Here is a 24,790-nt window from a genome sequence, read left to right as displayed (position 1 = left end):
GAAGAACTCACTCCAGGTACCTGAAAGTGAGAAGAGGAAACTGTGGTCAGACATCCAGACCAAAATATGTGCAGTGGGTGTTGCGCAGCACACCGTGAAGGAGATATGCAAGCGGCGGTACGACTTGCATTCCCGTCCCAAAGAGACGGTGGCCAGCAGGCTAAAGGAGGCAAGAAACACCAGAGGAGGACCACCTACCCAGACACCATCCACACCAATGGAAGACATGATGGAATCCACACTGCTTCCTGAAGCACCTCAGGGACACCCAGCACCACCAAAGGTAAGAGCAGCAATGATGTGTATTCCCCATATGGGCACGTAGAAATGCCCCCTAGAAAAAAGCTTTTAGCTCGATGCAGTGTGATAAATAGTCCATGCCACATCTTACATACAACGCAACAATGCCTTATGGGAGTGGTAGTCCACACCCCTAAAGTGCAACTACCACATAAATAGCATGATAGTATTCAGACAAAGAGAAACAACATAAATGACTCTTAGTGATACGATGTTAGTGTACATTTAATACAATTATGCAACTATTTGTGCAATATTTAAAAATGACATGCTGCACATTGTCGTTGTAGATGTCCCGGATCCTGACGCAGCAGAAGGTGGAAATGCAGGGGGTAATGAAACACAGCCACAGTCCGTCTCAAACACCAGTGAGTCCTTCATTATTGCACTAACTAGACGCAGTTCAAGAGTGTTACCTCTCCCAGAGTATAACCAGGACTCAGACGAAATGCCGGATGAAGTTCCCACACCACCCCCAGAGGCTAGAAGCACACACAGACAGCAGTCCCTGCCCCCTGCGTCAGTCCACTCTGCTCAGGAGGCGTCACAATGCAGGCAGATAGTGCACTGATGCAGGAGAGGGCCCATCACTCTTTGACGGCCTTGAAGCTGCCATCTGGAAAGCTTAGCATCTGCAATGTAAACATATGAGGTCAATGCACAGGCAGTTGGTGTCTTACAATGACAACATGGGAGTACTGCACAAGCAGTTGTAGTCTCTTAATGAAAACATGTGCAAGCTGCAGGAGGGACAGAAAACAGCAGCAGAAAACACAAAGCAGATGACAAACACCATTAGGGAACTCTGCACTGTGATTCAGCAGGAGCGTGTCAGCCACTATATGTGCCATCACCAATTGATGGGCAGGTTGGATGGGTTCTGCAGATTGGTCAATCGTCTCGCTACCTCAACTGCCTTGATATCACGACGTGCTGTGGGCATACAAGTGGAGTTGGCACATTGCAGTCGGGACGTTGCTCAGGGATTGGTGCAAACCACCAATGTTTTGGATACAATGCAGACAGCACGGAGTGCTACAAACAGCAAACTGTGTGGTTGGGAAGGTGAGGAGCTCTCTAGCCTCAGCATTCTCACAGCCCCTGTGATGGATCCTAGGCGTCGCAGTACCGGACACATTACTGTCTTTGAACCTGCTAAAAGAGGTGCCACCGAGGCCACTAAGCACTCAAGTGGAGTGCGTGGACGTAGGAAGTGATGATGAGGGGTATAGGGGGCTAGCTTAACATGTAGCAAAACTATTATACTATAATGCTAATAGTGTGACACTGTTACTCGCACCTGTTTGTGTCTAGTGCATAGCTATGTCCTATTCACACATATGTTACCTGAAGTCAAGGCAATAAAGATGCTACCTACAGCAATACATATAATAGACGTAGTATTGTCATTACTTACATCAGAAATGGTTGCGCGTGATGTCAGCACGTCTTTGCCCTCTGCTGCACTGCTTCTGTCTAGTGAGTGAAGGGGTGGTAAGGGATCATCATCCCCATTGGAGTTTGGCTCAGTGGGTTCCACAGGTATGCCCCCCATTGTAGCAATGTTGTGCAATATAGCACATGTAGCCACGATTTTGAAGGTTGTTTCAGGGCTGTATTGTAGTGCACCACCACTCTTGTGGAAGCATCTGAAGCGGCTCTTCAGCAGTCCGAAGGTCCTCTCCACAACACCGGGTTGTCCTGTGAGCAGCATTAAATCTCCTTTCGGCTGGCGTTGCGGGACTCAGGTAGGATGTCAGTATGAAGGACCACATAGCGTAGGCACTGTCTCCTGGAATGACATGTGAGAATAATGAGTACTTGTTATACATTACGTCTTATTTACATCAATGCAACATTGTCAACTATTACATTACACAGTAGATATCCTTTGCCAAACTCCCCAGCTAGTAGCCTTGTGTAAATTCCACTGTGGCGATAGATGTAGGAGTCATGTGTGCTATCTGGATATCTGGCCACGAGATTGGTTATGATGTTGGAGGCATTGCTAATTACTTGTATGTTCATGGAATGTGAATTTGTACGGTTCCAATAAACATACTCTGTGGCCGATGCCAGACAGATAGCTACGTGTGTGCCATCGATGGTGCCTATTACATGTGGGAATCGGGCAATCTGGTAGAAATCAAATTTTGTCTGTAGAAATTCCTGTGGGGTGCTGGGGAATCTTATGTGCTATTGAATTTTGCTCAGCATGGCATTGAGAAATGCATTGAAAAATCATGAGCGGGCACTCTGAGACCCCTACAGCTGCTGCTATAACCCCTTGATAGCTGTCTGAGGCTAATAGGTGCAGGGAGCATAATACCCGCACCTGGGTGGGTATACTATTGGTCCTGTGTGTTGTGCGCTACAATATGGGTTGTCAATCAGCTATCAGGTCAAGAATCATGGCTGAGATTAACGTGTACTTCTCATATATCTCCTCCTCTGTCTGGTCAAAAAGGGTTATGCGCACTCTGAAAATGTACTCCTGTCTCCTCCTCCCTCTCCACAAACCTGCCAGATTCCTCATCCTCCTCGCCATGACGTAGAGTGCGGCCATTGTGGAAAAGGGGCTGAGTCATTCTGGGTTTCTTTACATAGGTTATTTGCGAATGCATAGCATTGCGAGACAAATTTGCGTGTCGCAATCTGGGTTTCGCAAATAGTGACATGATTTTGCAGATCGCTATCTGAGAATCGCAAATCTAGGTCACAATTTGCGTTATGCAGATAGCAATTTGCTAAATCATGTCGTTATTTGCGATACCTAGATTGCAACAAGTAAATTAATGTCGCAGTTGCATGGAATCACAATTTTAGCGATTCCTTATATTTGCACTGCAAATGCCTTTCATACATTCTGAAAGGCATTTTTGCATTTGCAAACAGCTGAAATTTGCGATTTGCACCATTTGCGAATGGAAAAGAGTTTGGTACATCTGGCCCTAAATCTTAGGAAACAAATTAAAATTCTCAATTATGAGGCTTCTTCCTGGGTCCTGAACAGGAAGCAATTGCTGGGCTGCATCTGTGGTGGCGGCTACTTTTCCATTTATGCCCTAGAGCCACAGGTGCTGTTGCACACTGGTTAGATGTTTGGTTTGGTCTCTGAATACTGGACTGTCCAAGGATGACAGGGCTAAGTAGTAGAGAAGTTTTCAAGGGTTGGTGGAGGATTTGGTACTTTGGTACAGGATGGCATAGTGACTGCACTCTTCAAACTCCATGTCCAGCCTGGTGTTGCCTTATAGTGTCTGACTCTATACTTGATAACTGCAATATCTGTATTCAACTTTATTTGGTTTAGTTACAATGAGTGCAGATGTGCTTACTAGAGTTATTAAGGTATAAATGTTATAGAAATCTACAAGAATCTTTTCCACTTTTGACAGGTTTTGAGTAATCAGTTGTTAAAAGAAATGCAAGATAAGCTTATTCCGTTCATTAAAAAGAGGTGTTTTTGAGGAATGAAACACATGTTTTGAACTACTTGTTTGAAGAGATAATGGTTCACTAAGTGTTGAAGATGTAATGAAAGGTTTTCATCAAATTTAATTTGCTGTGAAGGCCAGGAAAGTGGCTCTGGAGCCTACTATAGGGCGTCTAAAGAGCTCTTAGGGTTGCTGAATAAAATTGAAGTGGGGAGCTCTTCATACTTGGGCCTTAAACTGAGAGTCTGAGGTTCAGCAGACATTCATGGATGTCTGATATTCTAATAGGTCAGCATTCAAAGGAAGCAACAGGGTAAGTATGTTTGACATATATTTATGGTAAACTGGAAACAGCGCTACCACCGTCCACTCAGCAGCTTTCTCCTAGCAATCTCTGGAACTTTTCTCTGAATCTATGTTTCCACACAATTGTCAGTCACACAGCTGACTTGCCCCACCTGAGATCATATTCAACACACGGACATCAAATTACACCGATGTCTTTATAACTAGAAATTAACACAACACTGGTGTTTCATAATCATAGTACAATCAAGATACATTTTTGTTCGAACAGTTGAACCATAACTCAATTACTCTAATTTCCAGGCATTACACTTCTTCCTTCACAAGCCTTGCCTGAAATTCTTTCTTACCTCTTCATCATTCAAAAGTACAGTGAAGTTCTTCTCTGTCTATAGAAACAACTAATTCTCCAAAAAGCAATGCTGAATCCTGATTCAGCATGTTTCCATCCTGAGACCTCCTGGTTGTACTTATCCCTTACGTCCTCCACATGAACCGGCTTGAGCAATTTGGACTTCTGCACACAATCTTCAGTCATTCACATTCACCCTAAACTACCTGAATATTTTCCTGCATTTCCAAAAAAGCAAAACTCACTTTGCCTCACTAGCCATCTTGATTAAATGCTTGACCATTGCCTGCCACACAATACCTTCTTGTCTATCTTCCTCGTCTCAGTATTTATATCATGAGCTTTAGCCTCCCAGAAACTCTGAAGTCCAAAAAGTTAGCACACTGGTTAATCATCCCTCCAACATGGCTGACTTCCCGCTCCCCCTCACTGTGCATAAAGATCACATCCTGTTTTTTAGTTTCTGGATCATGAAACTTTGAGTCAAGTACTGGAAGAGCCAGGTAAAGATGATACAGGTTGCGGTAGCGGCTGCTTTTTAGGAAAGGGAACTAGGTTCTTCCCCTAAAAAGCTTCGTCTTGAGCCTGTGACCCCTGCAGATTGTGAGGCAGAGGAGGAGGAGGAAGAATTTAAGGGGCAATATGTGCAGGGTCAGGAATTGAAAGGAGTCCTGCAGCATAGCAGGCACAACTTGGAATTCCCTGAGTTGGTTATGCAGGAGGACAGTGAGGATTTTTTCACCCATTATCAGCAGAAGGAACCTGAGTCCCTGCTGCTCCACTCTTCTGTTAAAAGGGTGATGGAAAATGAATGGAAGGAGGTGGACAAGCATGCTTTTCCTAGATTATTGGCAAAGAGGTATTTGTTGCAGGGCATTGCAGAGCTATTTTCAGAATCCAACAGGGGGCTGTTATTTCTGAAGACACTGCCCTCACAGATCCAGTGGATAGGAGGGTTGATGTCGCGGTTAAATGTTCCTTTGCTGTTAGGGTGACTGCTTATTCCTCCTATGCCATTCACTCCTTATGAAGGACTTCAGACTCTGGCAGACTCTGGCAGAATTAATGGATCAGGGGAAGATGTTACTCCTACTTTGGCTCGTATGGAGCAGCAGGTGCGTCTGTTGTCAGATATTTGCTTTGATTTCCTGGGGGTCGGCAGCATCCTTAGCTGGTTCTTCCATTGCGATCCAACAACAGTTGTGGTCACCTTCTTGGAAAGCAGATGCTGCACAGAAGGTGTTATTGATGGAAATTTCCCTTTTTGGGGTTAATCTCTGTGGACCCCTTTGGAGGAAATGATCCAAAAAGTTGGCGGTAGACCTCAAGCTGAAGGCCCCACAAAAAGTGGGTAAACAGACATTTTTTCACTCATAAAAGGGCGTTCGGGACATCCAGGCAGGGTAAAGTCCAAGAGCCCCTTTGTGGTAGAGGGTATGGCCAGGGTGCCCCTTACACTGACAAATCGGCAGCCGCCTCTCAGCCTTCCTCCAAGCCCTGACTATATGATTGATATTCATGCCTGATGAAGAGACGACTGGCTTGGTTCTCCAAGATTTGGGAGGAGACAGTGTTGGATCAGTGGTTCCTTCAAGTTATGAAGGAAGGTTTCCCGTCTGGGTTCCCATCTTTCCCACCAGATGTATTTCAGCCTACCCCTTGTCCAAGAGACGGAATAAAAAAGCAAACTTTGCAAGATGGAGTTTAAATACTTCTGGAAAAAGCACTCAAGCAAGCAAGGCCTGTGACCAATCTAAAATGGTTGAATCAGTTCATCCCTCATCTGAAGTTCAATATGATGGCACTGCAGAAAATTCTTCCCTTCATCAATCAGGGGGATTTTCTGGCATCCTTAGACTTCCAGAATGCTTACCTTAATGTCACTGTCTACCCACAGTAACAACGGTTTCTCTGGTTTTCTGTAAGGAACAGCATTATCAGTTCAGGGTATTACCCTTTGGTTTGAGTTCTTCCCCTAGGGTTTTCACTAAAGTACCTCCCCCCCTTATTGGTGTCATGCATATGAGGGTGATTAAGGTGTTTCCATATCTTGATGATATGATGATATTTGCCTCTTCTTTCTCCAAGACGGAGCTTCAGGTCCAGGAGATGTGCAGTGTGTTGCAAGTTCACGGACTCTTGATCAATCAGAGAAAATCAAGTCTCACTCCAGCACAGGACCTAACTTTCATCAGGCCACATTTCCAGACATTGGTTTGGTGGAAGGGTGTTTCTACCTGTGGACAGGAAACAAACTTCGGTGGCAGAAGTCCAAGGTTTACTGGTGCAGCACTGCCCCCCTGTGAAACAGTGCTGAGGGTACAGGGCCTGATGTCAGCCTCTCTTATGGTCCTTCCCTAGGCATGTCTGAATATGTACTCCATGATCAATCATTTGCTGTCCCACTGGGTGACGAGCACTTTGGAATATGCCCAAGTGGTTCCCATGACATCAGTTGTGAGGGAGGCTCTGAGCTGGTGGTCAGACAATATGAATCTGTCAAAAGGCCAATTTATTCCAGGTAGTGCCATACAGAGCAGTGGTCACAGATGCCAGCAAGCAGGGTTGGGGTGTGACGCTGGGGGACCTGTCAGCTCAAGGAAGATGGTCAAAAGTTCAGGCGGGTTGTTTTTCAAATTACAGGGAGTTGAAGGCAGTTCAGTTGGGTCTCCTGGATTTTTCCCCTTAACTTTGACGGGTCATCATGTGCAAGTCCCGACAGACAACAAAGTGGTCATGTGGTATGTGAATCACCAGTGGGGTTGCAGGGTTCCCTCCCTCAATCGCCTGAGTCTGGATATTTGCAACAGGGCAGAGAGGGAACTAGAATCTCTGACTGACATCTACTTACCTGGGAAAGAGAATGGGGTGGTAGGTTCCCATCCAAAAGCTCATTGTCTTTGATGATGGAGGTGTTTTGTCTACTGCAGAAGAGGTTTGGGACAACAAGAATAGACCTGTTCACCTTGAAAGACAATGCCAAACTAACACGTTTTTGCACAATTATTCCTTGCCGTGAGGCATGGTAATTGGATGCAATGCTGTTCCAGTGGCCGGAAAGGCTGCTTATTTCGTTTCCACAATCCCTATGATTCCCATGATATTGCAGACAATCAGGTAGGACAAGGCTATGGTAGTTCTGGTAGTTCCAGGTTGGCACCAGCGATCTTGGTTTGCCCTTTTATTGGGATTGGCGATTCGGCCACATTGGGAGATTCCATGTCACCCGTACCCCCAATGGGTCCTGGCCTCCTGGTCACAGTCCTTCTCACTCTGCATCTTTAAGCCTGGTTGTTGAGAGGTTAGGGCTGATGGATAGGGACTGTTCTGCAGTAGTGGTGAACTTGATTCAATAGTCTCACCAGCCTTGTACCTTGTAGGCTTATGCTAAGCATTGGGCGCACTTTGTTACATGGTGTGTTGGGTGGTGTTGAAGTAAGCCTCAGCAAGGCCTACTAGTGCAAGGGGTTCAGCCTTCTCTGCACAAAGTCCTCAGACCATATAGGAAGAAGTTGGCACAGAAACTGAAATAAAAGACAAAGTTTATTAAACCTCATGAGGTGATACTACAGTTCAAACAGCACCCTTCGGTAATGTTTGAAGTAGCACACTGAACTGAGAGAGCATGGTCCTTTTATACCCACGCAGGGGCTAAAAGGAGGTGGTACAATTATAGAAGCAAGACTTGCATACATGTAAGGTCATGTGGAAATGCACAGTCGACAGGTAGGAGGGGCTAACAGTTTTCAAGGACTAACAGCTGCAGACCTTACTGGGCATGTGCGAAAGTGGGAGATGCTAAATATAACTTGTCACTAGGCAGATTTTCAAGAGTAGTTAGCAGAAAGGTAGGACAGAGCACATGGTGAGCACATGGCAGCATGTGGCAGAGAAAATGGCTGCCATGAATACAAAATGGATTCCGCGAAATATTCACAATAGTTACTAAATACAAGATGTCTTCTGCTAATGCTTAATCTAATCGCTATTAAGTTACAGCAGTGGGGTCTTGACATGGACAATGTTGATCCTGACTTTTGATGGATTTGATGTCGGTCTGTCCTCTTCGACTCTGAGAGAACAGTGGGCAGCACTACTGGCCTTGCTACTCCTCGGTTTGATCCTTTGGAGCAGCTAGTAGCGCAGCTCTTAAAATCCTGTTCTTTGAAGAGACCTAGACCTATTAGCAACAGCCCCTTCATGGGAGTTGCCTTCTGTTTCAAAAGCCTGCAAGGGGAGCCCTTTGAACCTCTAGACTTGGTGAAGATTTCCTCAGCAGGAGGATTGGTGAACGGGGTGCCTTTTTAAGGTCTGAACCATTTTTGAGAATTTTGGCTGACAGGGTGATTTTGAGGGCTCTCCCTACTTCTTTTCCTAAGGTCTCTTCCTATTTCCACAGGTTGGCAGGGGTGGTCCACCCTGTTTTTCCCCCAATCCTACATCCGATGAAGAGGCTTTGTTACACCTCTTGGATGTTAAAAGGGCATTGTTGATTTACTTGGCTAGGATAAAGTGTTTCAGGAAGGTGGAGAGTCTGTTCATATGCTTTAATCCAGTGAGGAATGGTTTGAAGCCCTCTAATTCCATGCTTAGCTGATGAATCAAGCTGGCATTTCAGTTGGCTTATGAGCCTCGGAGACAGGTGCTACAGTGTAGGGTGCAGGAAGATCCACTAGGGCCTTGTCCACTTCCTGGGCTGCGTTTGATGGAGTCTCTAAGGAGGAGATTGCCAATTTAGCCATCAGGGCTACTTCTCATCCTTTTATGGAACTCTATTGGTTTGAAATCTGGGCGGTGCCACTGTGTCTTTCGCCATTTCTATACTAACTTCTAGTATGATTTTATGTGCTGTCATACATTATTTTGTGTGCTATTTCTATATTAAAACATCCTGTTTCTGATTCTGGCAGGTTGGCCTTTGTTCTCTTTTGTCAATGCAGTTGATTCTGGCTTGGGTATCAGCTCATGATGTAAATATTGAGGTGAGGAAAACGGATGAGAAGGTAACGCCTTGGTTACTTACCAGTAATCGTCATTACTTCAAGTCCTTGTCATCCCTGCCCCAGTATGCTTCCACATTCCTCCCTGCCCTTTGGGAACTGACTTCATTGGGTTTTGTGGCATTGGGATGCAGGATGTGATATGGGTCAACTTCCTCTTTAAGCACGCTGACGGGCAAGGGGAAGTCAGCCATGTTGGAGGGATAGAAACTAGTGTGCCAACTTTATTGACTTGGGAGTTTCTGGGAGGCTAAAGCTAATGATGTAGATACTGGGGCGAGGAAGACCATGACTAGGAGTAATAAAGATTACCAGTAAGTAAGCATGGCAAGGTTCAACAAACAAGGCACCTTTTTTCCCTTCAATACTTATGTATTTGACAGAACCATTTTCACAGAGTTAAAATCTGTGAAAAACTGTTGTGGAATGTGGTCCACATGTGAGCAAGGAGCACCTGGCACAGGAAAGTACAGGCAGGTAGTCTTCTCTTAATCTCTTATCAACCTGCAAGAGTCCACCATTCTGCAAAAAGTATCAAGTTCCCCAAAAGCAGTGGCAACAATCAAGTACATGCAACACAGGTTTAGTATATAAAATCTAAAAGCAGGTAAATTAAAATAAAATAAAAATGTTTTGCAAAGCAATACCCTACCAAGCCGGAGCCCAACTTTCCATGCATCCATGCAAAGTATGTTCCTTTTTAGGTTGAGCCTGGGCACGGCGCATGCGCTGTCTGTTCAAGACATGTTGTGTTCAGTTTGTGAGGTTTTAGCCCACACTTTACTTGTGATTGGTTATATATTTTATATGTAAAGGGCTTGCTTATATGTAGTTGTTTCAGCTGTAATGTCCCTCCTTTTGTTGTGTTGTTTCCACCCATGGAGCACGCCTGCATTTCTTGTATCCTTTCACTTGAGTGTGTTTATGTTTGTTGTACACACTTTTTTTTTAATGGATTTTGTGTGCCATCCTTGGAGCATGCAGAATTGTTTCTGCCTCCCATGGATCACACCAGTATTACTTGTCTTCACTTTTCAATTGAGTATATGAGTCTATTTATTTCTAATGGATTCTGTCGGCTGTCCAGTGACCATATCTGCATCACTTGTCTTCTTTGCAATTAGGGGTATTTTTGTTTTTTGTGTGCCTTATTTTTTTTAACAAATTTTATCTTTGTTTTGGCTAGGGGGTGTTATGTTTTTTGTCATATTTGTAATATGGCAAGGGTTGCTGTTTGTTTTGTTGTTATGTTTATGCTATGTGGTGTTGTGTTATATAGTATCAGGTTGTTTTTGTTGTTGCAGAATATTTTATATAGCTAGCTATGGGTGTTTAATTAATTTTTCCGTGTGGTTGGAGTAATGTATATTTTTGGGGCAGAGAGTGTTTGGTAGTGACTTATAGAGACTTGAGGCTTATTTAAAACTACGAACCCTTGTTGGTGCTCCGATATTTATATCGCTAGGCAGGGGTGTTTAATACATTCATCCATGTGGTTGGAGTTATGTGTATATTTTTGGCAGACTGTGTGTGATAGTGATTTAAATATTTCTGAGGTTGATGTAAGATTGTGTACCCTGTTTGTGCTCTGATATTTTATACCACCAGCTACAGGTGTTTAATGGCTTTATCCGTGCTGTTGAAGCACTACGTATTGTCGCCAAGGGAGTTTAATGCATTTAAACATGTGATTAGAGTTATGGTTTTTTTGGGGAGGCATAGAGTGTGCAGTAGTTACTTAAAGAGACTCGAGGCTGATTTAAAACTATGCATTGTTGTTGTTTGTGCTCCTATATTTCACACCGCCAGCCATGGGGGTTTAATACAATTATCTGTGCAGCTGGAGTTATGTATTTTCTGGGGCAGAGAGTGTCTGGCAGTGATTTAAAGAGACTTGAGTCTGATTTAAAACTATGCACCCTCGCTTTTTGTGCTGTCATATTTCACAGTGCCAGCCATGGGTGTTTAATGCATTTAAACGTGTGGTTTGAGTTATGGTTTTTTGGGAGCAGAGAGTGTCTGGCTGTGACTTAAACACACCTGATGCTGATTGAAAACTACGCACTGTCGCTTTTTTGTGCTCCAATATTTCACAGTTCCAACCACAGGTGTTTCATGCATTTTTTGTGCAGATGGAGTTATGTTATTTTAGGGCATAGAGTATGTGGTAGTCACTTAAAGAAACTTGAGACTGATTTAAAAATGTGTGCCGTGTTGTTTGTGTTAGCGTGTCTGTCCTCATTCGGTCTTTTATTGTTTAATTTATAAGGGGACGCGTAAGAGTTTCAATAGACCTTTTGACTACACTTAAAGTGATTCCACCATAAGTCCTCAATTCAATGCAATTATAACATCATAATCAATAAACATCATCAAATACTCTTTGGAGCTAGTAACCTTCACACACCATGACCCATTTAGCCACAAATAACCATACCTTTATGTAGCACAAAGGGTTACAAAGTTGCGCAATGCATACATTGTGCCACTTTTTAAATTTGCCACTGCGATTTTTGCCTTGTTGGGCCACATTAGCATCAAAGGAAATGATGCTAAGATCACTCAAGGATGTGCTAGGGGCTCTTAAATCTGCCCCCATGTGTTTCCGAGGGGTTATCGTTCATTGATCTTTGTTGAGTATTCTTTTCCATTCCCCTATATCAGGGTAACCAATTCCATTGAATTTTCTGATTTTGGGGGAAAATCCTTGTGTAATGTTAGCCCCATGGGAGTATAATGAGAGTCCCTCTAGCTGTAATCAGATACTGAAGAAAAATCTGGAGACCTTACTGCTGCCTTGCAGTTCAGTTCTGGTCCAGTGCATTGATAACCCACAGGTGAAGTCAGTAACTTGAGAAACACGTAAGCAGGATGACATTGCTTTGTTGAAAAACCTTGCAGAGGACGGAAACAAGGTATCCCCTACAAAACTACAGCAAAGTCAGAGGGAATTTCTTTACTTGGGACACCACATTGAGAAGTGAGTTAGGAGAGTGTCCCAAGAATGTACCTCCACAGTTTTGAGAATGAATGCTCCCATGGCACAGAGAGAGAAGTCAGGATGCTTCTGGAAATGATAGGTTACTGTCGTCGGTGGATTCCCAACTTTTCCCTAGAGGCAAAGCCCTGCAGAGACTTACACACAATGATGTGACTGATCTGCTACCCTAGGACAAAGAATGCATGAGTGACTTCTTAGTGCTCAGAGAAAACCTCTGCCATGCTTCAGCACTGGGAATGCCTGATTGCAAGACTTTTGTTTTGTACTACCTCAAGCATGCAGGAAGCATACGATCTGTGTTGACACAGACCTATGGGAAAGCAATACGGCCAATGGGTTACTTCTGTGCTTCACTTGATCCAGTGACTGCAGCACTTCCTGAGTGCCTAAAAACCAAAGCCACTGTTGGTGTTAGCATCCAGCAGTCTGAGGGCATAGTAATGGGCTATTCACTTACTATGATGGCACATTCATTGGAGATCTTACACATGCAAACTCAGCACATGACAAGCAGCAGACTCACTAAATATGAGTAAATGATTTTGGGAGCAGAAAATGTTTTTCTTAGGAGGTACAATTTTTTAAACTCTGCTACTCTTTTGCCTCTTCTGGAGAGTGGTTCACTTCACTATGCCTTGTTTGCCTGATTGCCTTGTTGTTGCTGAGTGGTGCACAAAGTCAAGATATGACATTTGAGATGGTCCTCTGGAAGAGCCCAATTTTACTTTGTTTGTGGACAGCTCTTGTTGAAGAGATGGGCGAGGGATTTTGAAAGCAGCTTAAGCTGTTTTCCCCAGTGAAAGTGTGGTGGAAGCCTCCTATTTGTGCAATGTAACATCCACATAGGTGGCTGAACTAATCATACTTACTAGAGCATCCAGTGGTTCCAATAGTTTGAGTAGTCCACCACATCGGGTAGTTATCATAGTGGGGTTTCCTGACCTCTTCTGCTTCCTCAATCAGGAATCTGAAATGTACCATGGACTTGCTTGAAGCACTGCAGCAATAGCAGTTGTGAAATGTGTAGCGCCCAAGAGTGGGGTGGGATTGTGTTCCTGCCAGAAAACGCTATGCAGGAGAAATGGCTAGGTATTGTACTTTTGAGCCCTGTACATTTAGCCAGAATGGGCAATGAGAAACTGACAATGACACTTTTTCTAACATTACTGAATTCTGCAAATACATATCTGAAGTTGGGAGAGTTACAGAATGAAATGCCAGAAACTGAGAAAGAAAAGTGAGTGAGCACTGGCGGGTAGAGCATCAGAATGAGATTTCGGTTTCATGGGTTGGATTACCTGTTTTACCTGATGCTATTCTGTCCCCAGTGGCCAGGGATCTCCATGGCTTTACCCATGAAGTAAGAGACACCATGGCTCTAACTCTGTAATTACTGGTATGATTCCCATTTCCATGCCATCGCTGAGAATTTGTCTCATAGGTGCATTACTTGCCAGTAGCTAAATGCCGGCAAAAGAACAGTTGTGACCATGAGTCACATAGAGAAGTCCAATTGGCCCTTTCATCACATGCAGTTAGGCTTTATAGAGATGTCCATCTACAATGGACTTCAGTACATTTTTGTATTAGTTTGCCTCTTCTGATGTTGGGTTGAAGAGTACTCATCCAGGAACTGTGATAGCATCATAGTTGAGAAATTATTATTGATTCAACGAGTCTACCTTACGGTTTTTTTTAGAGTAAGATCCGGGATGCATTTCAAGGAAAAGGTAATAAAACTTTTGTGTATAACTTTAAAGATTGACCAAAGATTCTACTGCAGTTAATGACCAGAAGCATCCGGCATTGTAAATCAAATCAATGGTGCCCTGAAGTCCAAAATGGGCAAGGTGTGCTCCTCTACCTCTTTAAAATGCCAAATGCTCGTCCTCTTGTTCGTATGAACTTTCAAAGCACTACCAAACGTAAGTCTGCACTCCCCCACCCCACCTCTCAACATCCTGATATGGAGACCCATGAGAATTTCATCAGTGCCTTCAGCTTCGCTTGTGGAACATAACTGATGATATGGTTCTTGACTACTGCAAAGGATGAGCTGATGTGGTGCTTTCTGTTTTTTATCAGTTGACTTGGTGACCACATCTTCGAGACAAGAGTTGCATCATGACGTAAGTGCAGGCGGCTGCGTCCAGGTGTAGAACACATCAGGAAAATGTGCCTTGATCCCCGTTGGAGAGGACCCTTTAAAGTCATCCTTGTGAGGAAAACTGTTGTTAAGTGTGGCGGATTACTGACTGGATCCATGCATTCCTTGCCAAGAGAGTGAGACAAGTGGGTGAACAAGTGGTGACAACAGCTGCCAATTTCGAAGAGTCAAACCCAAGCTCAGAACAGACGTTTAGAGGGAGGAGACGATTGAACACAAGACTCCCAAAATCAGACTGTAGCAATTCAACAGAGAATAACAACAAGAATCAGTGAAGCAGCTGAGATTGACAGTGTGCATCAGTAAGAACACATTGCAAACACTTCAGATGGCAAAGTGCAGGGGGAAGAGAAGTGGCCAAAAAGGTGGAGCGAGACTGAGAAAAGTCTTGACTGAAGAACACATTCCAGAGGGGATTGAGGAAGAACCAAAGCCAACAGAACAGCTTGCTAGTGATAGGGAACCACTAGAAGTCCTTAGACCTAAGAGGAAAAAGGTACCAAATCAAAGATATTCAACACCGGAATGGGCTTCCTTTGTCAAACACAATTCTGATCTGAGGAGTTATGAAACTGAAACACATGCAAGTGCTTTTGAAAAGTCCCTATGACCAATACTACAGAGCTAAAGATTGAATAATTTGAGTGATGAACTCAGTGGCATACATCCTTATGTTTGAAAATTCCTGTTTTGTTCTGACTCCATAATCAGCTGATATCCTGTATGTGTTTGAGTGCAGTGCCACTTCTTTTCGGCCTACATATCCAAAATGTTCCAGCCTACCATGTCTCATAACATTAGATTTTACTGCCTTGATAAAACTTTAGCGAAGAGTCCATGGAACGCTCAAAAGAAAAATGTGAGCTTCTCCCTACTGTGCTTAAATTACATACAGTTATATGGCCTGCAGTCAACATTCAGTAGATTTGCTAATGTCTGTTTGCTGTTAGTTTGACGGTATGTTTATGGAAGGACTGCTCATGAATAGTGTCTTTTAAGCTTAGAAAATACACCATGGGAGACCCAAGATCTGTTGATGCAGTGTCATGATGACCGCGGAAACTAAGACCATCCCCAGTAACTGAAGAATGCTTTTTCTTATGAACCAGAGAGCCTTTAGAATTGAAGTACCTCTTCCCATATGCTTAAACCAGCTCCCCTTTTAATTTGGTGGCATTGGATTTTCTGCTTCATATTTGTCCTATGTGCCTACTGTGGGACAGAAGTAAAAAGTAGCCATCTTTGTTACAGTTGTGGATCCAGTGCCTGCCATGCCACCTGAGTCAAGCTACTCTGGCTGATGAGGGGTGATAGCCCAAAACCGGACCCAGGATGCTTGTTTCTGATCCACAGAGGACCTGGCCTGGCAGTTCAGTCTAGACTGTTCCCATAGGGAGCAGGGTCAAAATTGATTTGCAAATAGCTGGGTCCAAACTGGAATGGCATGGCAAGCAAAACAACTGATGGATTAATCCCGGGTCTGTGACTTGGGATGAATGTTTGATTTGTTCCACATTATGTCCATCATCTGTTCGTTTTGCACTTGTCGCCCCAAGTTGTCATCTTTGTTACAGTTGTGCAACATTCTCTCCACAGAACCTAGGTCTAAAACACTACAGGTTTTCTCCAAACTTCATGACGCTGATCTCCATTGAACCCACTCTCTGAAATGTGAACTGAATTCAAGATCTCTGTTCATCCACAAGTAAAAGCAGCAGGACTTCCTCATTTCTGAAAAGCCAGGTATTTTTTGCTTACTGAAAATATTGCTCACTTCAAAATCTCTAATAAATAAAGTTTTATGAGAACATTGCTTCTTGCTTAGGGGACAAATTGTTAAGAGTTACAAAATGGCTGCAGAGATCATAATACTAGTGACAGAATGAGAGAGAAAATAGGCCAAAGCCCCATTAGTGAATCATATAGCTAAAAATGGGGCCCATGTTTGCAAATCAGGGCAGTTTTGAACTTGTAAGGACGTTCTGAATAAGTGTTTTGGGAGGGATGAGAGACTGCATGCATTTGTGATTGCTGCTGGTAGTGATTGTGGCAGTATTAGGGGAATCAACAGTAAAACCAGCCCACCAGACCATAAAAAGACCCACAAGCGAAAAGGTCCACGTACCGCCCTTTCAGGCAAGCCCTTCTGGCACTGCCAGATTTCCCATTAATTCAGTCCAACCCTGTAAAAAGCACTAAGCTCACTATGACCTAAGGCTAAGGATTTCTTGGCAATGTAGAAACAGGGAATTAGGAAATAAATAGTTATATGCGTTTTTACACCTAGGAATTCTGAGTAAACAATTTTATGGATCTGCAGCTTTGATAATTTTCCATCAAACTTCACCATTTGAATTTAGAGATTACAAGTGTCATGTCTGATGAGAATGAACACAATGACTGATTCAGCTGGTACCAGGTGAATAATATTTTATACAGACAAAAAAGCTCATTTTTAATGGTTTGTAGCCACACGGTAACGTAATGGGTCCATCCTCTGAAGAGAAATGTCTAGGCCTTGAGAAAATTCCTGTTGCACCTGCATAATCCTAGGTAATTATAGTAATTGAGCATTACTCTTCTTACTCGAAATTCCTGAGATTTTGAAGGAAGAGCCAATATCGCAGAACAGGAGGTTGAAGCCACTGCACAGACTGGGTGACCTGCTCGTGTTTGGAAGAAGTAATGCAGACTCCCTCTGCACAGTGTCACATGTTTTTTGACCGTCAGTTGTCGGAGGCTTTTCTGATTGGCTCAAAGAAAGCTAGCTCCCTTTGGCTGCAGCTGTTTCTAGCTCCAGGGAGGAAGACTCTGATTGGTTAAACCATGTACAGCCATGATTGCTGTCCTGGAGTGGGGGTAGGTTTCAAACTGGCACTCTTTAAGGAAAAACCAAGACCTGAATACAACATTAAAACATTTTGAAAGCTGCATCAGCACAGGTTTCAGAGAAAAGGTGGGTACATAGGGGTTCAGTGATCTAAGGGGGATGAAAAGGATTACCCTATTGAGACAGGGGTGTTTAGGGTTCCCAGACCATCAAAGGAGTTGGTTAGTAGTGTAAGGTCAAGTAAGGGGTTACTTCATGGGGAAAGGTTGTGGAGAGACGTCAATTTCTGTAATAGTTGTCACCCTAAATCCGGTGCATAGCAGTGGCTGTTGGTGGGATATTTAAATGGAGGTGCACAAAAGGCAAAACAAACATTATACATAAAAATAAGTTACACTTATCTTTCATATCTTTCATTGCCGGCCACACGTCCCTGATGTTTAGCAGCACATCCTCGGTGTTGTGTTGCTTGCTCCGGACTCCAGTCCGAGCGCAAGGTCTCACAGACAACAGCTTTTTCCAATCCAGATGCTGCTCTCTTGCTGTTAAGCTGCATGAGTGACGTGTCTGGATTGGCTGGAGCGGGCTGCCTCAATGCTCTGAAAAGCACTGGTGGCCTCTGTATGACAGCTGTACTGGAGTAGTTTGAATTGCGCATGTCGGTTTGGTCATAGTACGGTAGCCAGCCAAACCAACATGCACACTTCAAACTGAAGTGACCACTCCTCACTGCTGCCAATCAGCAGCAGTGACACACTGGCCCTGCCCTCACAGTCTGTTTGTTGATAAAGAGTAAAAAATAAAATAACAATAATAGAATTTTGTTGCTATTTTATTTTCACACTTTCTGTGCAGCAGTGTGGGGGTGCAATGCTCCTCTGTTCCTATGGCGGAACCGCAGCTGGTTAGTTAGCAATATTCCAGAAGGTTCAGTGTCACAAGGGCCCAGGGAAGGAAGAGCTCACTGCACTCTGACTGCTTATTTGCTTTTTTTATTACTGAGGCAGGGTTATTCATAGAAGTTTTGTGTTACAAAACCAGGGATTTAGCCTCAATATCCATCCTTTCTGCTCAGCCCCTGAGTCACAGGCTATGGGCTGCACTGAACACCAGGCTCACTCAGCTTTAGACTCTATGCATACCTCCCAAAGTTTGTCCCTCCAGGTGTGGTGAGATTTAGAGGGATTCTGGTAGATAGAAGCAGGGTTGGGAGCACACTGCCTAACATCCCAGCAGAGTTCGCCGTTCTGTGTTATGGTAAATGTGATACACAATTAGCGCTTATTTCAGATTTGTCTGTAGTTTTTCACCAAGGTTGGTGCAGGTAGTGCAGTATATATCAAGATGCATATGCATGTTCCTAGATTTCGTCCTTCATCCGTAGATGGCAATGACATTTAATGTTGGGTTGCTGTAAAAGCTTCCTAAATCTTCACAGGTCACAGTGCCACTCACAGGCACACAGGTGCATCTCCAAAGCTCATCAGCTTGCTGGCTCAGGTGAGCCTTTTAAACAGAATGGGGGGTCAGGGCACATTGCCTCACAAACCTTCACAGGGACCCTCAGCTGTAAAGGCTTTGGCAGCATTTCCAGCAACCTCAGATGAAAGTTTGGTTCTCTCTACAGATGAAGGAAGAACTCCAGAAACATATGCACATGTCTAGAGACATACAACATTATCTGCACCAACATTGGTAAAAAACTACAGTTATTATTGAAATGAGTGCTAATTTTGTACCACATTTACCATAATGCATTGGGGGAACTGTGCTTGGATGGGAGACAGTCTGCCCCCAAACTTTTCACTTTCTCAAACTGCACACCCTTGTATACCAAGACCTTTTTTAATTGAATTCTTGCCAAATATCACTATTTTGATTTTGTTTAAGTTGATCTTAATTGCATTGTCATTACAGTATTGTGCCAGGGCCTTGAGAAAACTCTGTAAGCCTACTTCAGTGCGAGCTAGGATAACCATGTCATCTGGTTATTAGAGTATTTGAACTTCCTGATTGACCAACCATGGTGGGCATGATCTGGGGCTGATCAGGTTGCTTTCCAAATCTACCACAAAGAGGTTAAATTACAGGGATGCTAAGATATATCCTAACTTAAGACCTTTATCTATGGGGATTTTCTCTGAAGTGGACCAGTTTGGTGTCAGTTTGATTTTCAACCCAAATCCCACAGGACAGAAAGTCAATTGCTTTCAGTAGTCGAGGACCAATTCCCCAGCTGTGTAATTTGCCCACAGCCTGCCCCTAGGAGCATTGTTGAAGGTGTTAATGAAATCAATAAATGCTGTGTACAGTAACCATGCTTTTGGGCAAACAGCATCCTAAGTTAAATAGGACAAGGTGAGCAAATTGTCCTCATTGTGGCAGTTTCTTTGGAACCATAGGATGAATTATTATTCATAGGCCCACGCTTCTAATTCCTAATTCAGAAGTTGTGCATAACATTTCCCCTGTACGTCCATTAACACTATCATTTCATAGCTACTCTGATTGTTGGCACTCCTTGTTATGATTTGGAACCAATCTTGAGTGACTGACTATGCACAAAACATGCATCCTCCCAGCCATTGAGTGATTGTCTGTTGATAGTTGTTAGAAATAGATTCTTTGGTTGGCAGTCAAGTTACCCCATATCCAAGCAAGGACCCTCACACTAGTCAGGGTAAGTCACACACAATCCAAATTATCCTGTGCCCACCCTCCTGTAGCTTGGCACTGAGCAGTCAGGCTTAACTTAGTAGGCAATGTGTAAAGTATTTGTGCAATAAATCATGCAATATCACAGTAGAACACCATAGAAATACACCACACAGTGTTTAGAAAAATCTATAATATTTATCTGATAAGATGCAGGTCAAAATGATCAAGATTCAAAACGTATACGTTGAGATATCACTGTAAAAAAATTATAGAAAGTGTCTTTAGTCTTTGAAAAAGCAACAAGTGTCTCTTGCAAGCACAAAGCACCTGGTTTGCTTTCAAATCCTCCGCAAGGTCCAGTGGGCCATGCGTTGAATTTCCTGTCGCAATGCTGGCGCTGTGTCGTTTTCCTCTTCGGGAAGTCGGGCTGTGTCGATCCAGTTTCTCACAGCGATGCAGGCTGTGCGTCGTTTTTTGCAGGCTGTGCATCGATTTGCAGGAATGAAGTATTTTTGGTCCTGAGACTTCAGGGAACAGGAGGCAAGCTCCAGCCATGCCCTTGGAGAGCATTTCTCAGCACAGCCAGAGAGCAGCAAGGCAGCAGGGCAACAGCAAGGCAGCAGTCCTTCTCAGAAAAGCAGTCCAAGTGAGTCCTTTGGGCAGCCAGGCAGTTCTTCTTGACGAGTTGCAGGTTCTGGTTCACGGATTCTTCACTAGTGGTATTTTGTCCATAAGTGTCTGAGTTGGTAGGGTCAGAGACCCTGCTTAAATACCCAAATGTGCCTTTGAAGTGGGGAAGACTTCAAAGAGTGGCTTGGAAGTGCACAAGGTCCCCTTTCAGTTCCATCCTGTCTGTCAAGGTCCCAATAGGGGGTGTGGCAGTCCTCTGTGTGAGGGCAGGCTACTGTCCTTTGACATGTAAGTGTCAGGCCCTCCACCCTCCCAGCCCAGGAAGACCCATTCAATATGCAGGTGTATGCAAGTGTGACTGAGCATCCTGTGTTTGGGGTTGTCTGAGTGATTGCACAAGGGAGTTTCAACTAAACCTAGCCACACGTGGATTGTAAGGCACGGATGGATTTAAGTGCAGAGGAAGGCTCACTTTCTAAAAGTGGCATTTCTAAAATAGTAATATTAAATCCAACTTCACCAATCAGCAGGATTTGGTATTAGCATTTTGGCCATACTAAATATGACCAGAATCTACCACTCAAACAGTATATGAGGGTAGGCCTATTGTTAACCTATGAAAGGAGCAGGCCTCACAGTAGTGTACAAACGAATTTAGGAGTTTTACACTACCAGGACATATAAACTACATAGGTATATGTCCTGCCTTTTATCTACATAGCACCCTGCCCTATGGGTTACCTAGGGACTACCTTAGGAGTGACATATATATAGATAAAGGGGAGTTTAAGGCTTGGCAAGTACTTTTAAATGCCAAGTCAAAGTGGCAGTGAAACTGCACACACAGGCCTTGCAATGGCAGGCCTAAGGCATTGTTAAGAGGCCACTTATGTGGGTGGCACAATCAGTGCTGCAGGCCCACTCGTAGCATTTAATCTATAGGACCTGGGCACATGTAGTGCACTTTTCTATGGACTTACAAGTAGATTAAATAAGTCAACTGGGTATACACCAATGTGACCATGTTTTAAGGGAGAGAGCATATGCACTTTAGCACTGGCTAGCAGTGGTAAAGTGCGCAGAGTTCTAAAACCAGCAAAAACAGTGTCCAAAAAGTGTAGGGAGGCAGGTAAAAAGTTAGGGGGGACCACCCTAAGGCTGTCAGGTCTAAAAGTAGTCCTCACCCTCTTTGACCAGCAGTAAGCAGACTCCAACACCCCAGTTTCTCAAGGGGCAAAGTAAGGATTTGCTTGAGCACATTTTTCCAATGAGTGACTACCTCATATTGACAACCCTCATTCCCACTAATAATGTTTGGATTCCCAATCCAATGGATAATTGGGTTGATAATACGTTTTGGACACTCTTCACCCAAGAGTGACACGCCAAAGGCAGAACTCATACCAAGGTGACAGGCTGTCGACCAACCTTCCGACCCTGGTAACAGGTTACAGCAGGCATCACGCCTGAGTGACATGCTATGAGCAGGTCTCACAACTAAGTGGCAGACTATGGACAGGCCTTCTACACAACACATTGGGGGTCATTCTGACCCTGGCGGCCGGTGACCGCCAGGGTCACCGACCACGGGAGCACCGCCAACAGGCTGGCGGTGCTCCCTCGAGCATTCTGACTGCGGCGGTTCAGCCGCGGTCAGAAACGGAAAGTCAGCGGTCTCCCGCCGACTTTCCGCTGCTCGGCAGAATCCTCCATGGCGGCGGAGCGCGCTCCGCCGCCATGAGGATTCTGACACCCCCTACCGCCATCCTGTTCCTGGCGGGTCTCCCGCCAGGAACAGGATGGCGGTAGGGGGTGCCGCGGGGCCCCCGTAAGAGGGCCCCAAAAGGAATTTCAGTGTCTGCTTTGCAGACACTGAAATTCGCGACGGGTGCTACTGCACCCGTCGCACTCCAGCAACTCCGCCGGCTCCGTTCGGAGCCGGCTTCATTGTTGCTGGGTCTTTCCCGCTGTGCTGGCGGGCGGCCTTTTGGCGGTCGCCCGCCAGCACAGCGGGAAAGCCAGAATGGCCGCCTCGGTCTTGTGACCGCGGTGCGGTCATTTGGCGGTAACCGCATGGCGGGCGGCGACCGCCGCCCGCTGCGGTTAGAATCACCGCCATAGTCTGTAGACAGGCATTGTTCCCTGTACAAGCCTAATACCCTTGTGACAGGCTAGGGATGAAGAAGAGGACTAGGATGAGGAAGAACAAGAGGAGGAGGATGATCAGGAAGAGTAGAACCAAGGGGAAAGAGGACCAGAATTAGATTCAGCAGAACTAGGAGGAGAATGAGGCAAACCATCAAAAGGAGGACCAGGATCCTAGGGAGGACCAGAACTGTCAGGGGGAGGAATCCAGGCAGAAGAGGACCAGAAGGACATTTAAAAAGACAAGAAAAACCAGCACGAGAAGTAAGAGGATAAGCAAGTCAAGTATTCCTAGGACCAGGAAGATGACCAACAGGTGGACCATAATGGAAGATGCACCCATTGCACAAGAATATAAATCAGCAGCAGTCCTGTTGCTGACTATATTTCCCAATGGCCAACCCTGTAGTCTGGTAGTTGAGTCCTCGGGTCTGCCTGGTGGGTTGTGAGATCCCCACATGAGAGTCCTGAGGTCTAACACAGATCCTGAAGTCCAACAGGGGGTGCAGCAGACAACAATAATAAAAGTGTGAGTTATCTTCCGGGCTGCAGTAACTAGCTAAAGCAATCTGTATTGCCCCAGGAGCAGACGCAAACAGTAGCAGTCACAGCTGCCCTTGAAGTAGTGTATGGTGACATAGGGACCGAAGATGTTAGCAATGGCAGTATTTGCTGAGATAATGCCATTATCAAGTATCCATTAAAGTGGGTGCTGGCCAGGAGAAGTTACCAGCTGTTACGGTTGTGGCTGAAGGAGGAGCATAAATGGCAATAACATAAATAGCATAAAGAAAGGCATGCCCTAAAGACTTCAATGTCCACCTATAAGAGTGTGTGTGTAACTGTTTACTGCCATGTGAACAGCAGTCACCAGCAATAGCACTGCATGCTGTTTTTGGGGCAGCAGTCCCCTTCAGCTATTATGATAACTGTCCTGGGGGAAGCAGTCACCAGCACTGGCAATGGTCCTGGAGGCCGGAGTCTACAGCAATAGTATTATATGCTGCTTTGAGAGCAGTAGTGCGAGCCATTATTGCAGGTTTTGTCCTAAGAGAAGCAGTCGCCACACTTGGCAGAGGTAACTGCCCTGGGGGCAGTGGTTACCAACTATGGTTGTGATAGCTGCCCTGCAGGCAGCATCACCGACCACATAACTGCATGTTGCCCGGGGCACCAGACACCATTCCTGGTAATGGCCTTGGGGGTAGAAATCATCAGCCATTGTTACAGGTTCTACCTGGAGCAAAATAGTTACCAACTATGGCAGGGGTAACTTCCCTGCTTCTAAGGGCTGCCCTGGAGGCACTAGTCACAAACCATCACTAGGGGGAAGCTGTCACTAATCATTGCACTGCAGGCTGGTCTGCCGACAGCAGTCATCAATCATGGTTGTGGTAACTGCCCAGGGGCAGAAGTCACCAGCTATAGCACGTTACCCGGGGGCCAGCAGCCACCAGCCATTGTTGCAAGTACTGACTGCCCTTGTGATAGAGTCAACACCCACAACACTGCACGCTGCCTTAGGGGGCTGCAGTGACCAATTATTTTGGGGGTACATGCCCTTGGGGCAGCAATCAACAGCCATAGTACTGCATGCTGCCTTGGGGGCAGCAAGCCATCCGCACTGCTGAAGGGTCTGCCGAGGGAGCAGCAGTCTCCAGCTTTGGTTGTAGTAACTGCTCTGGAGACAGTGGTTATCAGCCATGGTTGTGGTAGATGCCTCGCCAGTCAGAGCACTGAATGATTCTTTGGGGGCAGTAGTCAGTACCCTCTGTTACAGGTTCTGCCCTGGGTGCAGCAGTTACCAACAACGATTATGGTAGTTGTGCTGGGCACAGCAGTCACCAGTCATAGTGCTGCATGTTGCCCTGGGGGCAGCAGTCATCAGCCATTGTTATGGTAGCAGCCCTTAGGGCAGGGGTCACTGGACTTTTCGTTGAATGCTGCCGTTGGGGCACCAGACA

The 24,790-nt window shown here is 44.9% G+C and overlaps 1 long non-coding RNA gene across 1 annotated transcript in view; it reads right to left on the bottom strand.

Moving 5' to 3' along the window:
- Positions 1 to 507: 507 nt before the first annotated feature.
- LOC138304266 (uncharacterized) overlaps positions 508 to 24,790 on the bottom strand; it is a 38,746-nt gene continuing 14,463 nt past the window's right edge. The window contains exons 2-3 of the long non-coding RNA XR_011205528.1: positions 1,718 to 2,092; positions 508 to 932 (exon numbers count right to left, since the gene is read on the bottom strand). This is a non-coding gene — a long non-coding RNA (uncharacterized lncRNA). The remainder of the gene's footprint in view (positions 933 to 1,717; positions 2,093 to 24,790) is intronic.

This window comes from Pleurodeles waltl, chromosome 7 (genome assembly GCF_031143425.1).
Source record: "Pleurodeles waltl isolate 20211129_DDA chromosome 7, aPleWal1.hap1.20221129, whole genome shotgun sequence".
In the NCBI taxonomy this organism is placed as follows: domain Eukaryota; kingdom Metazoa; phylum Chordata; class Amphibia; order Caudata; family Salamandridae; genus Pleurodeles; species Pleurodeles waltl.
The sequence above is the reverse complement of the archived record's forward strand: the minus strand, read 5'-3'. Positions and strand labels throughout refer to the sequence as shown.